We start from the raw sequence: 17,420 nt of genomic DNA, 5'->3' as shown, positions 1-17,420 counted from the left end.
CAGTTATATTTTTCTAGTTCAGTCATCTCTTTGATGACTAGAACCTTAGCCTGCTCTGGTGTTCCATTTAACTTAATGAATATTTTACAGTCTGACGTCCAAGTTGACTGTATTTTCTTCTGTTTTCTTAATATTCTTGCTTGTCTTGCAATGTCTGCATTTTTCTTGATTAGGTGTTCATTTAAATAAACATTTGTACCTTTTAGCTTTCTTCCTTGCTTGAGCAGTTCTTTTTTCTGTTTTCTATTAACAAAACGAATGATAATGGCAGGTATTTGACTTTTTCTCGGAAGAGGATGGCATCCCTCAATATTTTTACTGTCCATTTCTATACCTTTGCTTTTAAAGAAGGCCATTACCTGCTCTTCCAAAGAGCGTAGCTCTTGCTCGGGTGGCTCCCCTCTCTCTGCTGCTGCTACCCGTGCGTATGTCTGATGCTTGGTTTCCAGTCCTGTCACTATCACATCATTTACTCTTGAATATTGTTCCAGATCTGACACCCGTCCTTCCAGCATAGCAATCTTCTTGTCCTTTTCCTCGCTCTGCCTTCTTAGTTCTTTAATATCATCCATTAAATTGAGTATCAGTTTTTGTTGTTTTGAAATTGTTGTTATTTCTTCAGACATAAAGTTTAGGGATTTCTTTATGTCCTCCAGTTCCTCCTCATTAACGTTGCTCCTCTTAGGCGGCATCTTAACGCTCCTGGGCCTGGTGGAGCAGGAGGATCCTGGGCCTAGTGGCTGCTGGAAGAGCCTGGGCCTGGTGGCTGTTGGAGGATCCTGGGCCTGGTGGAGCAGGAGGATCCTGGGCCTAGTGGCTGCTGGAAGAGCCTGGGCCTGGTGGCTGCTGGAGGATCCTGGGCCTGGTGGAGCAGGAGGATCCTGGGCCTAGTGGCTGCTGGAAGAGCCTGGGCCTGGTGGCTGCTGGAGGATCCTGGGCCTGGTGGAGCAGGAGGATCCTGGGCCTAGTGGCTGCTGGAAGAGCCTGGGCCTGGTGGCTGCTGGAAGAGCCTGGGCCTGGTGGCTGCTGGAGGATCCTGGGCCTGGTGGAGCAGGAGGATCCTGGGCCTGGTGGCTGCTGGAAGAGCCTGGGCCTGGTGGCTGCTGCAGGATCCATTAATTCAGGATCCCACAGAAAAGTCTTTTCTTAGAAGAGTGCTGGCAGATCAACCTCACCAAGGAGAGGCCATGAAGCAGCTCCTCACAGGAAGAACATCAATCCAAGAAAAATTGTCTGGTTTGTAATAGATAGTCATTTTTTATTAGAGTCTACAGCAGGAACCAACCTGAACCTTGTTATGAGCTGAATCAGTGCTGGACTGTAGAAATGCTGTTTCAGTGGCTGCTGCAGGAACTAACATGGAAACGTGTTCAGCAGCTTTCCAGCTCTAATATAGGAAACACAAGATCAGAGTTTGGACACACTGGAACCAAACAGTTTTGTCTCGGACTTTTATTTCAGCATCATCGTTTGGGTTGAATTAAAACCTTTCAGCAACGCTAACCAGACTTTACGAGGTAAACGTGTATCTCCAAGAATGTCTTGCTAAGAGTCGCGTGTTCTGGGAAACAACACACAAATCAGTGGCGTCAATAAGGTTGTGTTTCATGTAATACTCTAGACTTTACTGTGAGACCATCATTAACATGCAGACGTCACAAAGTTGTTCACGGATCACATTAATCCAGAGTCACAGACATGCAGAGACACTTCCAGGTATAACATATATAATCCACACAGTCAGTCACAGCTGAGCTCTTTACTGAAGTCAGCATCAGCTCTCTGCTCGCTCTCACATCATATTCATGACAATCAGACGTGTTTCAATGATGCTGCTGTTTTCAGCCAAGCACACAGTCTCCATGGAAGTTTAAACTGGAAACACTGGTAACTGCAGCAGAGTTTCATTTGGAGCAGACCTGATCTTTGTGACGCATCAACATGTCAACACAGTATTTAACAGAACTGCAGTTTGCATCAGATCATACATCAGACTGACCACGTTTGTAATTTCATCAAACCTGCCATTAACATATTCAACAGTACTTACACTATCTTAAACATGTTTTCTTTTTAAAATGTTTGCATATTTATTAAATATAAACTGTGCAGTATTTCATTGATGGAGGCCAAGAAAACACAGTTACAGGAGAAATGTATTTAAGCTTGAAATGTAGCTGCACTCGGTAGAATTGAGCCAACTGGTTGTCTTCATTTTCAGTTCTGATGAGCTCACATGTTTAAGATCATCGGTTTAAAAAACCATAAGGCCGTGGATCCTTAAGGGTTTTATGGTTTGAGTTTACAGTGAGAGGTGTTGATAATGATGTTGGCTGTTTTCAAGTTGAACAATCTTCCAGGGAAGTTTAAACTAGAAAAACGAGTCACTGCCTGCAGCAGAGATTCAGTTTGCAGCATTCCTGATCTTTGTGCAGCAGCAACAACATGTTGTTAACAGAGCTGTGTAAAGACTGACTCACCTCACCAGGCTCTCTTTCATTCACAGCATACACAACATTTACTTCATTACAAGCTGTGCTGCTCAAGTTACTGGAAATAAGTACTCAGTTACTAAGTAATCCCATGTCTTTACTGATTACTTATTTTCAAAAGTATTTGGTTACTTTACTCTTTAAAAAAACACGACTTGAATACGTAATAAAGTAGAAAGTAGACGTTTCAGCCCGAGACTTTTTCTGCATAATCCATCATATAGAAATGAATCAAATTAAAAAGCCTTTCTTTTAATTGTTTTATTGTTTTTAATCTTTTTATTTTATGCATCAAGAAAAGATTAAATTATATTATAACTGTTTTTGACTTGATGAAATGTGTTTAACATTTAAACCTATTTCCTGTATATTCCAGCACATGACATAAAATAATGTTTTGTGTTTCCACTCCCGAGTGGGGCGGGTGGAGGTCTGCCCACAGCGGTCATGTCAGGGGGAGGATCCGGGGGTTTCTCTGTCAATGTCACGTTCCCATGGCAGCGTGCTTGCTCAGATCTGAAGTGTTATGGTCCTGGGTGGGTGGCCCAGTGTTTTTTGAGTTTTGGTTTCTTCTCATGGTTCCTTAGTTTTTTAGTGTTTCCTGAGTTCTAGTTTTAGGGTTTGTTATGTGGCTTCCTTCTGCATTTCCTGTTTTATTGTGAAGGTCTGTGTCTTATGCCAGAGTGTTCAGTTTGCGTTTCCCCTGTCTCGTCTTGTCAATCAGAATCGGCCGTGCCTCCCTCCTGTGTGTAGTTTCCCCTCTGTGTATTTATAGTGTGTGTTGTCTCGTGTTCGTCGCTGGTTCGTCTGTGTCGTCTCCTTCACGTCTCCCTGCATATCTTTCTAAGGATTTCAGGTTTGAGGTTAGTTTTGTTTAGTGATGGGTAGATGAGGCCTCGTGAAGCGTTTCAGCACATTCCCCAAACTGTACCGATACTGTGTCGACACAGTGTTGCTGTTTTGCTCCATACTGACACCTGCTGGACTTTAAATATCATTGCAGGCAACTTACTTGAGACTCAACAGACACCTAGTCATACTTGTTTACACTGTAAGGTACAGTGGAACCCCGACTTACCAAATTAATTCGTTCCCGAGGGTCTTTCGTAAGTCGAACATTTTCGTAAGTCGAAGCACCCATTGCGCGTTTTGAGTGAGGCGATGCTGAATGATAGGCTATAGGCTAACAACAATACTCTAACTAGAACAACAATACATCAGTGGAACAGCGATGCGCAAGTACGGAAGCCAAGGGGTTGTCTCCGAAAACATTAGAGCACTTTTGCAAACATGTGATGTCTTCAGGGGCGGATCTAGAAGGGTGGCATGCATGTGCCACCCTAAAATGATCCCTTGCCACCCCAAGTGCCACCCCAGTTTTGCATTTGACAGTGTATATACTATAGTGTATACTACAGTGTATATACTATATATGTGTATATATATATACTATATATATATATACACATATATAGTATATATATATGTGTATATATATATACTATATATATATATACACATATATAGTATATATATAGTATATATATATATATATATATAGTATATATATATATATATATATACTATACACATATATAGTATATATATATATATACTATATATGTGTATATATATATATATATATATATATATATATATATATATATATATATATATATATATATATATATATATATATACATACTATATATGTGTATATATATATATATAGTTGGTTTTGTCCATAAAACTACTCATCTACTGACCTTGGTTTTAAGTTGGACAGTGATTTTAAATTGGACAACCAAATCAGAGCAGTGGTGAAGTCCGGTTTTTATCATTTAAGGCGACTGGCAAGAGTAAAATCTTTTCTTTCGAGGCAGCACCTTGAAACAGTGATCCATGCTTTTATTTCTTCCCGCCTGGACGACTGTAACTCACTTTATGTGGGGGTCAGTCAGTCGTTGCTCTCACGTCTGCAGCTGGTTCAAAATGCGGCTGCACGACTCCTAACAGGAACTCAAAAAAGAGAGCATATAACCCCCGTGCTGGCCTCTCTGCACTGGCTGCCTGTGTCTTTTAGAGTTCATTTTAAAATTCTTATGTTTGTTTTTAAATGCCTTCACAGTCTTGCCCCGCCTTACCTCTCTGAGCTTCTTCATCCCCACACACCCTGTCGGTCTCTCAGGTCAGCTGACCAGCTGCTCCTGGAGGTACCGAGATCCAGGAGGAAGCTCAGAGGGGCGGGGCCTTCTCTATTGTGGCTCCAAGTTATGGAATCATTTGCCCATGCACGTTAGAGAGGCCCCTTCACTGTCCACTTTTAAATCACGTCTTAAAACCCACTTTTATTCCTTGGCTTTTAACCTCAGTGAGACTTAGTTTCTTTTTTAATTGAAGTAGTTATTTAATTAATGATTTCACTCTTCTTTTATTTGTGTTTTATTTATATCTCATGTAATTTTATTTTACAGTTCCAGTGTACAGCACTTTGTGTAGCTGTGGTTGTTTTAAAGTGCTTTATAAATAAAGTTGATGATGATCTCAGATGACCACAAAGTAAAAGATCTCTCAGCAACATGATGCAACAGTTTAGGCACTGTTGCCCCGATCAGATCAGTGAGCTTTTTATTCTAAACATGAGCTGCTGTTACAGCAACAGACATTAATCCTACTGGTGTCTCACACAACAACTCAGTGTCCACTATGTGAAGCAGCCAAACACAGGCCTGCTCCTCTCACTAACAGAGACAAACTGCTGGCATGTTGGTTTCCATCTATACTGTCCAGTCTCTGCTGGTGGACACACAGCAGCATTGTTTCATCTCGTTTGAGTCATTGTTGACCTTAGCATGTTTTTAGTCTTCTGAGAGCACTGAAGCTTCTTTCAGCCTCAGTACCTGCGTTTTATCCTCAGATTAAATTATTATTCTGTGCTTGATGGGCCTCACCTTTGGCCCTGGCTCCTCCCCTCTGACTGCACTAGGACATACTGTCACCTGATAAAGTAACACATGGATTCGTGTCATATAAAAAGTGAGACGTGTCAATTCAGATTCTTTGTCAAACATACACTAATGAATCAGTTTACATCAGCAGCCTGACAACTGTCATGATAAATACTAGTTAATCTACAGTCACCTGTGAGCTCTCCTCTCCACCTCTGAGCTACATGGCAGAGCTGCCTCTGTCACCTGATCAATAACAGTGAGACACTCCACATACATGCAGTCACACATGTGCTTCAAATACAGTCATGAACCATCAGGTCATCCTCCAGTTTCACCTGTGACCTTGTGTCACCATTGCTCTCTGAGCTCTGTGTTGGTTCTTCTGTCACCTGACAAACAGGACAAACATGACAATAAGAATAAAATGTGGAGCTGCTTCAGTGTTTCTGTCACTTTGTGCAGATCCTGACTCGTCAGTAATGTTTGTAGGCTGAGTGCATTTTAAAACTGTGCAAACTGCACTACAAGGTGGAAAATTTGCAAAATCGTGACTACCTCATGATATTCTGTCTCAAAAATTAACCCTATGAATACGTCAGTGCCATTAGGATGAAATTATTGTGTCACCAACATTTTAACATTAGACATATAATTCTAACAGCCTCTGTAAACTAATATCCGGGCTGCTCGAGGCTGCCGTTTTCTCTGACAGTTTCAATCAAAATTAGAAACGCTGCTCTGAGACTGAGAGAACTAACAGTGCTGATGGTCCGCTTGAAGCTGAAGCTCCGGTGCGTGTCAAAAAAATCAACACACACCGGCTCACTCCTTGGCGGCCGCTTATTGGGGCTCGCTCGGGCCACTTCGGAGGTGGGGTGCCCCCGGCCTCTCGGCCTGGGGCTCGGTCACTCAGGCACGGCTGGCTGCCGGCGGAGCTCACGGGCGCGTCACTGCAACTCCCCCTGGCTTCTGCTCCGCGGCTGCTGAGTGAACCCTCATCTGGGACTCTCCTCAGCTCTTTCTGGGACAGTGGCGCGGCTGCCCCTCTGTTGGTCTTCCATGGTCTCTTGTGTTCTGGGGGCCTCTGGATGTCTGGAGTTTTGAGCTCCTCCATACCTGCTTGATACCATAAAGGACGGGGCTGTGGCCCCCCCACACCCTCTAGCAGATCGTTACATGGAGAAACCTTTGGAATGCAAGCATGCTGATCCACACAGGTATGCACACAGGTGTACACATGTGTATTCACAGACGCAGACTACAGCTTTCTTGGCTGCTGCCTCAAAGCACACTGTGCGCTGTCTATCTTGCGTGCTGCACAATATCGTTTATTATTTAGTATCTACTGATATCTACTGCTAGCTAGTTTATTGTGATGGTGCTGTTTTTTTTTTATTATGTTGCTCTTTGCTGTTTGCTGTCTCCTCTGGGTTTTTTTCTCCATACAGGTGACCCAGGAGTTTTGTTTTTTTTATTTGTTTGTTTTTTTCTTTCTTCCCCCTCCTTCTCACCGTCTCTTCTCCCCTTTGGTTTTCTTTCTTTCTCTCCCTCTCTTTCTTTCATTCTTTCCCCCTGTCCTATCCCCCAGTCATGTCTGTCCCGTTGGCCTTAAGACAACAATTCTGATGGCTATAGATCCAAACGGGACAAAAAAAAAAAAAAATCAACACACTGCTTCAGAAGCTCTGTGTCGAAGCTTGATTCGTTTGGCCAGAGTGATCAGTGACGTCCGAAGCTTCATTTAGAACCTAACTGCTTCGGTGTCTGATTCAATGGTTTATAAGGAAGTGAATCATTCGCGGGATTTGTGGAGTGTTTGGTGGTGACAGATAGTGAACCACTGATCATTCCACTGAGAGATTTGGAGCCAGTGAGGAATAGAGGAGGTTCTGTTGTGTGGGAGAATTTTGAGTTGATTTTGGTCGATCCGGTGGGTTTTCCAGCTTTGTGTTCTGGCTGTTTGCTTTTGTTTTGTGCGTGTTTATTATATCTGAAAACGGGAAAAAGATAAAATGTCAAAAATCTGCTTCCATAATATAAATATCATTAAATAACTTTAGAAAACTTCCACTTGACTCTTTACATGTAATGTTGTAAAAATATATATTTTATTCTTTAATTCATCTGAAAATGTTAGTCTGCCAAATGTGCAGCAATTGAATTTATTTATTCTCTTTGGCTGATAGTTTGTGGGGCCCAGGTAGACTGTACAACTGCATCTCTACCAGTTTCTCTGCACTCCAGCCTCCTCTGTGCCATGTGAAGGGATTTTCCTTAAGGCAGGAGAAATGATCTCCACGAAAAGGAACAGGTTCGGCCATCGCACACTAGAACAAATTCTCTGCTTAAATAAAAATGAAAAAGGGTTACCGTCAATGCATCATGTTTTTCATTTGCAAGTTCTTAAGCATTTTCCATTTCACAATCAATTCTACCCCCAGGTCAAAAATATGTCTGGGAAAATTTCCCTAATATAATATTATTTATTATATTTATACCAACACGGTGGCACAGTGGTTAGCACTGTTGCCGCACAGCAAGAAGGTCCTGAGTTCAATTCCACCATCAGGCCGGGGTCTTTCTGTGTGGAGTTTGCATGTTCTCCCCGTGTTTGCGTGGGTTCACTCCGGGTACTCCGGCTTCCTCCCACCGTCCAAAGACATGCAGCTTGTGGGGATAGGTTAATTGGATAATCCAAATTGCCACTAGGTGTGAGTGTGAATGGTTGTCTGTCCCTGTGTGTTGGCCCTGCGACAGACTGGCGACCTGTCCAGGGTGTACCCCGCCTCTCGCCCTATGACAGCTGGGATAGGCTCCAGCGCCCCCCGCGACCCTGAAAAGGATAAGCGGAAGCGAATGGATGGATGGATAATATTATTTATAAATACACCCCTCCGGCGATTAAATGCACACCTGCATGGAGGCAGGACCTCACAGCAGAAGCATACTCCATAATGTGTTGTACATTATTACATGTATATATATGTAACGTGGTATTTTTCAATTATTGTATTTACCAACATCAAGAAGTCACAAGCAAAGAAAGACCACACCATGGTGCATGTTTAAACAAGAAGAGTTTACCGGTCAAAACTATTTATTAAACAAATAAAACACATTTTTTAACCACCAAAAAATACACGTTCAAAGCAACACAGCGGCGGCCCAATATCAGACAGAACTCCACTCTGTAGAGTGAGCAGTCATTATGAAGCAGTTGGTTTTCTTTTGTGGATTCAAGCTGCTCTTCATATTTTTGGCCACCAGATGTCACCAGAGAGGACTGTGTTGAAAAGCTTCGAGTAATGAACCGTTTTTCAATACAAGCTTCAGAAAGCTTCATTTAGCCATCACTACCTGTAACGTTATTGTGACACATTTTATGAGTGAACTTGGCTCTAAGTGACTCACAGGTTTCTTTGAAAAACACTTTCTTACATCCAGCTTCTTCCTCTTTGCTGCCGTCCTCCTCTCCTCCTCGCAGCGCAGGCTTGCCGCTGTAAGAGATAGTGTAACAACAAAGTCTTATGAGGACAAAGTCTTATGAGGACACATTTAATTAATTATTTATGTATTTCACATTTTAATTAATTATTGACACATTTAATTAATTATTGACACATTTAATTAATTAATTATTGACACATTTAATTAATTATTGAAACATTTAATTAATTAATTATTGACACATTTAATTAATTATTGACACATTTAATTAATTAATTATTGACACATTTAATTAATTATTGACACATTTAATTAATTAATTATTGACACATTTAATTAATTATTGACACATTTAATTAATTATTGACACATTTAATTAATTAATTATTGACACATTTAATTAATTAATTATTGACACATTTTAATTAATTATTGACACATTTCATTAATTATTGACACATTTAATTAATTATTTAATGATATATTTATTTATTTCATTTTGGCAGTCATGGCGCCTGGCTTTCATCATGAAATAATTTTATCTGTCAGCCTCACCCATCAAACTCAGGGGGCGGGGTTAACGCTGATCGAGTCAAAACCATTGCTTTGGCCTGGTGGCCATTGTTTCTAGCACACAACAACCGGCATGTGGAAGCTAACAGAACTGAGCTTTGAAAAACCCTGTTTGTGTGTCACCAAATACCGTTTTAATATTTTTTTAGCCGAGAATGTAGCGGTTTAATCTTCATGTGTCTGGTCGGTTTGTCAAGATACAGCCTCTTTGCAAAAGTGCTTCGATGATTTCGGAGATGTCTGCCCAGTCTCACGGCAAAGCGTGGGATAGACCCGCTCGCCTCGCAAGCAATCGAGCTGTTATTACCGCCGACAAAGCGCAGGCCCCGGTACACAGCTGTAGTAACCCCCGCTGACTTCTTTTACTGAGGTTATATTTATCAGTGTTTTATTTCCTGATGTTCTTATGTGTCCTACGTGTTTCAGTCTGAATTATAACTAACATTAAAAACATGTTTAAGGAGGAGAGAGAGCAAATAAATCTGTTTAACATCTGATCTTTGGGTTTTTGTTCAGTAATCAGCGTGACCTGTGTATAAACACATAAAAGAGATAACGTTGGTGTTTCCGTCATGTAGTAACTGCTGGCTTTAACTGTACAAAGGTTGTTCGACACTATGAAACACATACAGACTTCATGATGTTCGGCTAATATTTTTATTGTGAATATTAATCATGCTGACCTCGCTCTGTACACCACGCAGCGAGGTCAGCATATCCACGATATCCTCAGCTCCATGAGTTAACACAAAGTTTCCCAGCTGACTATCTAACTTCCAACTATTCCAGAGACGTGAAAATATACAGAATAATGAAAAGTGTAAGAGACTCAGCAGCAGATTAGAATAACAGTTATACATTTAATAAATCACCAAATGAATCCAAGAAACGAGCAAACCTGTTCCGACAATTTGAGTTTGTATTCCCTCAGCTGCAGACTCGCTGCTGTTTAAATGTTTGAAAAGGAAGATTAGATATAAACAAACGTCAAACATAGACTCAGTCTGCCTTCACATTTGATATGAGGCCAGCATGTATAGTGGCCTCAGCTATTACTGAAATACACGTGCTATATCATAAACTATGATATAAACAGGGAGGTCCTATTAACATGTTTAGTTTTAAAGGACACCTTCCTGCCTTTAGTCTCATTCATGAGCAGTATTAGTTTTCTTCTAACATCCAGAAGTCTGCACGATGTGTTTCATAGTTTGTAACAAGCCTTTGACAGGTAAACATAACATGACCGAAAAAGCAAAAAAAAGAGAGAGAGAGAGAGTGTTGACATAAGAAGAGAAAATGCTCTCAATTATGGAGACAGACAAATGGTTCATTTATGTTTGATGTGTGTTTATTCCTCCCTAAATATCGTCGGTGAAGTTTGCCATGCACGTCAGATTTTCCTGCGCATTTTTATACCTCTGCCAACAGAGAGAGAAAAATCACATTCTAACAGACAGCTGGTGCTTAGAATACAGTTGAATAACTATTAAAAAACAGATGATATTTAGATGATAGTTCAGTCTAACACATGTGAACCATTAAACGTCTGTGAAACTATGCAGTTATGAAACGTAACTTTAACCTCAGCCAAACCGATTTGCTCAGTTGTAAATAAAACAGCGAAATAAACGTGACCCGACAGACAGAACCTGAGTGAATGAAGTCCAGCGTTTAACCACTGAGAGCTAAAACTCAGCTGAGGTTTCAAAGCTGTGTGCCGGTGATTGGACATCAGCCGCTGATGAAGCTGTTCGCCTATAAAGTGCTCTGTAAGGAAACGAGCTCCAGCAGCTCTGCGCTCGGGGAAAACACTATATTTACTTATCTTGTGCAGAAAAATGCGCTGACATTGCGTTATATCGAGCACCGGCTGCCCAGTTAAACTGTGACTATCACCAGGTAACGTAGGCATGTTTCTTGAATTAGCAGCAGGTGTTAAACAGCTGACAGATGCATGCAGGTAAACTGAGGGTCTGTTGAGCTGATCGCTGGTTTCGTGAGAAAAATGTCAGCTCGTTCTTTATGTTACAGAAGCACAGAGACACAAGACCAGGCGGAAAGAGACGATCGTTCGGTGAAAATGAGAATCTGCGAATGCAACATGTGGAACACGGAGAGTGGAATATGTAAACAAACCGGTTAACGTAACCCCCTCGGTGCACTCTGCATGCTAACTGTTAGCAGAGCTAGTGAAATCTCTGAAAACATCTGAGCATTTTTGCAAACATGTTCTATGTTGACAACCTGACCAGACATACGTCGCGACACTCGCGGCTAAAACACTGTTAAAAGTGTAGCTGGTGACAGAAAAACGGGGTATTTTAAAACTACACCACCACCATTGCTGCCTGTGATTTGATCTGCATTCTGGGATACCTGGCTGCCCCAAGTCTACACAAGCAATCGATTATCTAGGATCGACCTGTTTTGACTTACTTTGCACGGTAACCAATCAAATGTTAGAGAAGCTGCATGGGCAGCGTTAACCCCGCCCCCTGAGTTTGATGGGTGAGGCTGACAGATAAAATTATTTCATGATGAAAGCCAGGCGTCAGGACTGCCAAAATGAAATAAATAAATATGTCATTAAATAATTAATTAAATGTGTCAATAATTAATTAAATGTGTCAATAATTAAAATGTGAAATACATAAATAATTAATTAAATGTGTCAATAATTAATTAAATGTGTCAATAATTAATTAAAATGTGAAATACATAAATAATTAATTAAATGTGTCAATAATTAATTAAATGTGTCAATAATTAATTAAAATGTGAAATACATAAATAATTAATTAAATGTGTCAATAATTAAAATGTGAAATACATAAATAATTAATTAAATGTGTCAATAATTAATTAAATGTGTCAATAATTAAAATGTGAAATACATAAATAATTAATTAAATGTGTCAATAATTTATTAAATGTGTCAATAATTAAAATGTGAAATACATAAATAATTAATTAAATGTGTCAATAATTAATTAAATGTGTCAATAATTAATTAAATGTGTCAATAATTTATTAAATGTGTCAATAATTAATTAAATGTGTCAATAATTAATTAAATGTGTCAATAATTAATTAAATGTTGGCTGTGTATCACGTGTGGCATGTCATTGTGGGGCTGGCCTCTGTTGGGATTGAGAATATGTGATGGCGGGGGCAGGGTTGGTTACTGGGGTTTATCCTGATCTCCTGTTTAGTGGAACTGTGCTCCTTTGAATCCACAGCACTAACCTGGCACACACACATAAAATGCATCATTGCTACAGAGCACAGCAGGACTCATTATGAGTGGTGGGGCAGGCTGGATGGTGTTGAGGAGTCGTATCGCAGTGACATTGGCTCCCCTGCTTCACTCTCTCCTGCCCCACTAATGCAACTCACTAATCCCTCTGTCCCCTTTAGGTGGGGCTCACGCTGACAAGATAAAATAAGCTGCACGACTGGTGGGTGGGGGCTGTGCTGTCAGCCCCCCTGGGTCTGCTCCTCTGTGATCCTCAGTGGGCCAGTATGCCTCTCCTGGTAGCTCCATGGGGGATGGTGTGGTGGGTTGGTGGGTGCCATGGCGACTATGTGCGGACTTCACATTTTTGTCTGCTGTGACAGCTCCTTGATCTGGGCGGGGCCAGTGGGGTGTGGGGGCTGGTAGGTCCTTTGTGGGGCTTTGGACGTTGCCTGCAGGCACGTGCAGAGGGGGGGGCTAGAGGGGCTTGAGCACCCGCCCCTTTCCTGATGGGTGCCCAAGGTGCCCTTTTGTTGAGGCAACTTTAAAAAAAAAAAAAAAGATTATTATTTTTTTAATGTGTGTGTGTGTGCGGAGTCCTGTCTGTGCCCCTCAACAATAATATTTAACTATTAATCACAGTTTTGCTAAATAAAAGGATCTGGCTTGCATCAGTCACATGATCACATTTAACCAATGGTCGCCCTTGACGGCAGAACGCGCTGGTTACGAGCCGGGAACGAGCTCACAAAGAGCACGCGCATTTTTAGCGGTCCGGAGCTGTAGGAGAAACACAAGTTAACTCAGAGACACAGACTGATGCGACACAACCAGTAAGTAGGTGTACAGCGCACACTGTAGTGTGTAGCACCCAGGAGTATTAGCTTATTACATACACGTTGGTAAGCTGTCTTGTTGCTACTGACGAACTGAAACAAACGAGCGTGCTGTGTGTGCAACAGCGCGACAAACATTACCTGTCCTTTTATTAACTGCACAAGTAGTGCTGGTCACAGCTGCTGGCTGCCTGTGCAAGGCTGTCATGGGTCTGTAGCTCTGTCACCGTTTTAGGGAACATATTTAGTTTTAAAGTATTTAGAACTTATTTAGTTTTAAAGTAAGTTTCCGGGCTTTTCCTGCCTTTCTGGAGGGATTATATTTCACTAAAAACGATCTAATATGCATGTCCACATAATAATTATTATAATTATAATATATTAAAAACACAAGCTGTATTTTAAAGAACATACATTAAGAAGCAGATTATATTAGATTTATATTTTAAATGAGACAAAAGTTGGATGTTACAGCAGTAAAATGATTGTATCTCTACAGTTTAAACATGTAATAAGCTTTGCCCTGCACAGAGTGGATAGTGAAACACATGGAATCATCATAATGACATTATTTCATATTTATTACTTCCCCCTCCTCATTGCTTTATTATTGTAGCTCTAGTAATAAATAATAATGTAAGGATGCCCATAGTATATACAGTATTCTGAAGAAGGTCTAAAGTGTCACTGTGCGTGCGTGCATGTGTGTGTTTTATTTAGCTGGATTTAAAAACATATTCCTCATGATATAACATTGTGCAGACATGGCTGGTAAGGACATGAGGAGGAAACAGCAGGAGCTGTGTGAGGCTACTAAAGGCAGGGCTATAACATTTTTCTGTCATCATTTTATTATAGATTAAGTGCAAGAGTTGTTAGGTGTGGATAATTAGATTATAGTTTATTGCAATAGCAAGTTGTGCCTTGTTCTCACATAGACAGCAAGTGCAGAGTGATATATGAAATGATGGGATGGAAGGAAGAAGAGAAGCAAAGAGTGATTCACAGGCAGAGCCTAAATTATTTCTCACAGTTTTTTGTTGCCTTATGGTTCCAAGCGCTGTCACCAATCTTTGCATTTTGTTATTATCTCATGACACTTGTTTAATCAGCTACCATCTCTCCTGTGGACTTTTTAATGTCTACAGTCTCAGACCAACACAGCCCTGCCCTCCAGCACTATCCACAGCAACCCCTCAACAGCAACATTGTACCCATCAGGTAAAGCATCGGCTACGTTTGCTTTGCCTTGTTGCCCATATTAGATTCTTGATGAATGTGTGTTGTTGTTATTCAGCCTGGTTCAATGTGCCCCTTTTTAACTTTGAGCACCCGCCCCTTTAAACCTCTCTGCACAGCCCTGCCTAACAGACCTACACCTTAGTTCACAGATTCACTTTGTCTAAGGTTGATTTCTGGGATTTCACACAACCCAGGATTCAGATCGTGAATCCATGATGGGCTTGGATTTACATCATTATAAATGAAATGTGCTCTACTTGGAAGCAGCCGGCCCCGCCCCTTTTGACGGGTTGTGTGAGACTTTAAATCATCAAACTGTAAATTATAAATTAAATTGTTATTGATCCTTTACCCCGAGTCCTAAAGTGTAGATTTATTTTCTTACTCTTCTTATATTTATTGTTTGTTTACTTGCACCGCTGTAACTGCAGCCTCGTCGTCTCGTCTCTCTATATGCTGGACTGTCTGTAGCGGAGATGACAATAAAGTTTACTTTGACTTTGAATTTAGAAAAAACATCGGTGCAGATTATAAGTCTGTATCATAATATCTGTTTGTTGTTTTTATTTTGTTTTGCGAGTTGGTTATTAGATGCCGCTCCAGCCAGCCAGAGACTCCCCGCCGCCCCGCCCTCTCCTCCCTGTGCCGCCAGCAGCAGGCGCACCTCGCAAACGGAGGGCGCCCTTACTCCCAGCAAATGGCTGATAGAAAACCGATCGGTGCCTACGAATTTCCCAATATGCGCTGGCATGACGTCGGGGAAGCATGGGTACGACCGATTATTTTATTTTTTTCTTGCCAATTGTTAGCAGAGCTGCCCTGTGCAGCATTTATGGCATAATACTTTTAAGGGAGAATAAAAAGTCGACACATACATCTCATTCCTGACGGAGGACTCTACCACAACCCCTCTCCAGTCCATTCACAGAGTCATTGCATGATAAGACATGGATAGGATATGGGCGGGGCCTTTTACCGTCATTTTATTAAGGCACAAAGTACAAACACCTGTGGACACACAATCCAACACCCCCACTTGTACACAGGTTGGGGAAAAACAATCCTCCGGAAAAAACATCTTACATTCCAAACACAAATACAGAGAATTTTTCTAACTTAGACTTTGAAACTGGTTTCGTCATCATATCTGCTACCATTGACTCAGTTGGACAGTAATCAATGAGCACTTTCCTTTCATGTACAGCTGACCTTATAAAATGATATTTCACATCAATGTGTTTACATCTTTGTCTGTTCACTGGATTTTTTGACAAAGCGATTGTTCCCTGATTGTCCTCCAATATCATAGGTATTTCATACTCAAACTCATCAAGATCTTGAATCAAATAAGTCAAATACATACATTCCTGAATTGTTGCTGCTAATGCCATGTATTCGGCTTCACATGTTGATAGTGCTGTAGTTGTCTGCTTTTTGGTTTTCCATGATATCAAAGGACCATTTTCATTTAGGCTTACACAATAACCTGTCATACTGCGTCTATCAGAAACATCGGATGCCCAATCTGCATCACTGTATGCTTGTAGACCCAGTTTTCCACTTGAACGTTTCCTAAAACACAGTTCTTTTCCTCGACTACCTTTTAGATACCTCAGAACATGTTTCACTGCTGTCCAATCATCAACAGTTGGCGCATTGAAATGTTGTAACAGTTTGCTGACAACATAGCTTAAATCAGGTCGCGTACAATAGCTCAGATAAATAAGACATCCTACCGCTTCACGATATCTCCTCACATCTGGTAATGTCTCGGATTTATCAGAATGAGTCCATTTCTGTTCACAGGGTGTTAACCGTGGCTTACAGTTTTGCATGTTAAATCTCTTTAAAATGTTCTCAATATATATTTTCTGTGACATTCTGACACATTCTTTTTCTTGAAGAAAATCTATTCCTAGAAAATGGTTAAGTTTCCCCAGATCTTTCATTTGGAATTTAGAAGAGAGCATTTCTTTCACGCCTGAAAGCACATTTTCATTGTTAGCTGCAATGAGTAAATCATCCACCCACACTATGATGATTACTTTTTCACTTTCAGTTTCTTTTGAATACACACAATGATCAGCAGTATTTTGTCTAAATCCACAACTGCTTAAATAGTCATGTAAGGTTTGGTTCCAGTTACGATCCGATTGCTTCAGCCCATAAAGTGATTTCTTTAGTCTGTACACCAGTTTATTAGTCTCACTTGATTCTATCTCAAAACCTTCTGGTTGTTGTATATATATTTCTTCATTTATTGGTGCATGTAAATAGGCGGTTTTTACATCCATCTGGTGAACCAACATATCATCCTGAACCACTTTCTGCATCAAAACTCTCACACTCGATAAATTAGCAGTCGGTGAAAAAGTCTCCTCATAATCAACTCCTTTCGTTTGACTAAAACCTTTAGCCACAAATCGAGCTTTATATCTGTCTGATCCGTCTGAGTTCTTTTTAACGGCATAAACCCATTTACCCCCCACTGCTTTCTTTCCCTCTGGTAAAGTGGTTAAAGTAAATGTGTCATTCTCCTTAAGGGATTGGATTTCTTCATTCATCGCTTTTTCCCATTCTTTTGACTTGCTTGACACAATAGCTTCGCTAAATGATGTGGGTATTTCACACAACAATCTGT

At 40.7% G+C, this 17,420-nt stretch overlaps 2 protein-coding genes and 1 long non-coding RNA gene across 3 annotated transcripts in view; 1 reads left to right on the top strand and 2 right to left on the bottom strand.

The window, feature by feature from the left end:
• LOC309702205 (protein NLRC3-like) overlaps nucleotides 1–17,420 on the top strand; it is a 257,026-nt gene that overhangs the window by 83,705 nt on the left and 155,901 nt on the right. The gene's annotated exons all lie outside the window — the stretch shown is intronic.
• LOC309702181 (NLR family CARD domain-containing protein 3-like) overlaps nucleotides 1–17,420 on the bottom strand; it is a 233,901-nt gene that overhangs the window by 134,764 nt on the left and 81,717 nt on the right. The gene's annotated exons all lie outside the window — the stretch shown is intronic.
• Nucleotides 8,523–8,925, bottom strand: LOC309703916. The gene is made up of 2 exons (XR_014276080.1): nucleotides 8,882–8,925; nucleotides 8,523–8,800 (listed from the first exon to the last, which is right to left on the bottom strand). It is a non-coding gene; the product is annotated as an uncharacterized lncRNA (long non-coding RNA).

The sequence above is a fragment of the Aulonocara stuartgranti genome, assembly GCF_965226115.1.
Source record: "Aulonocara stuartgranti genome assembly, chromosome: 3".
NCBI classification, from domain to species: domain Eukaryota; kingdom Metazoa; phylum Chordata; class Actinopteri; order Cichliformes; family Cichlidae; genus Aulonocara; species Aulonocara stuartgranti.
The sequence above is the reverse complement of the archived record's forward strand: the minus strand, read 5'-3'. Positions and strand labels throughout refer to the sequence as shown.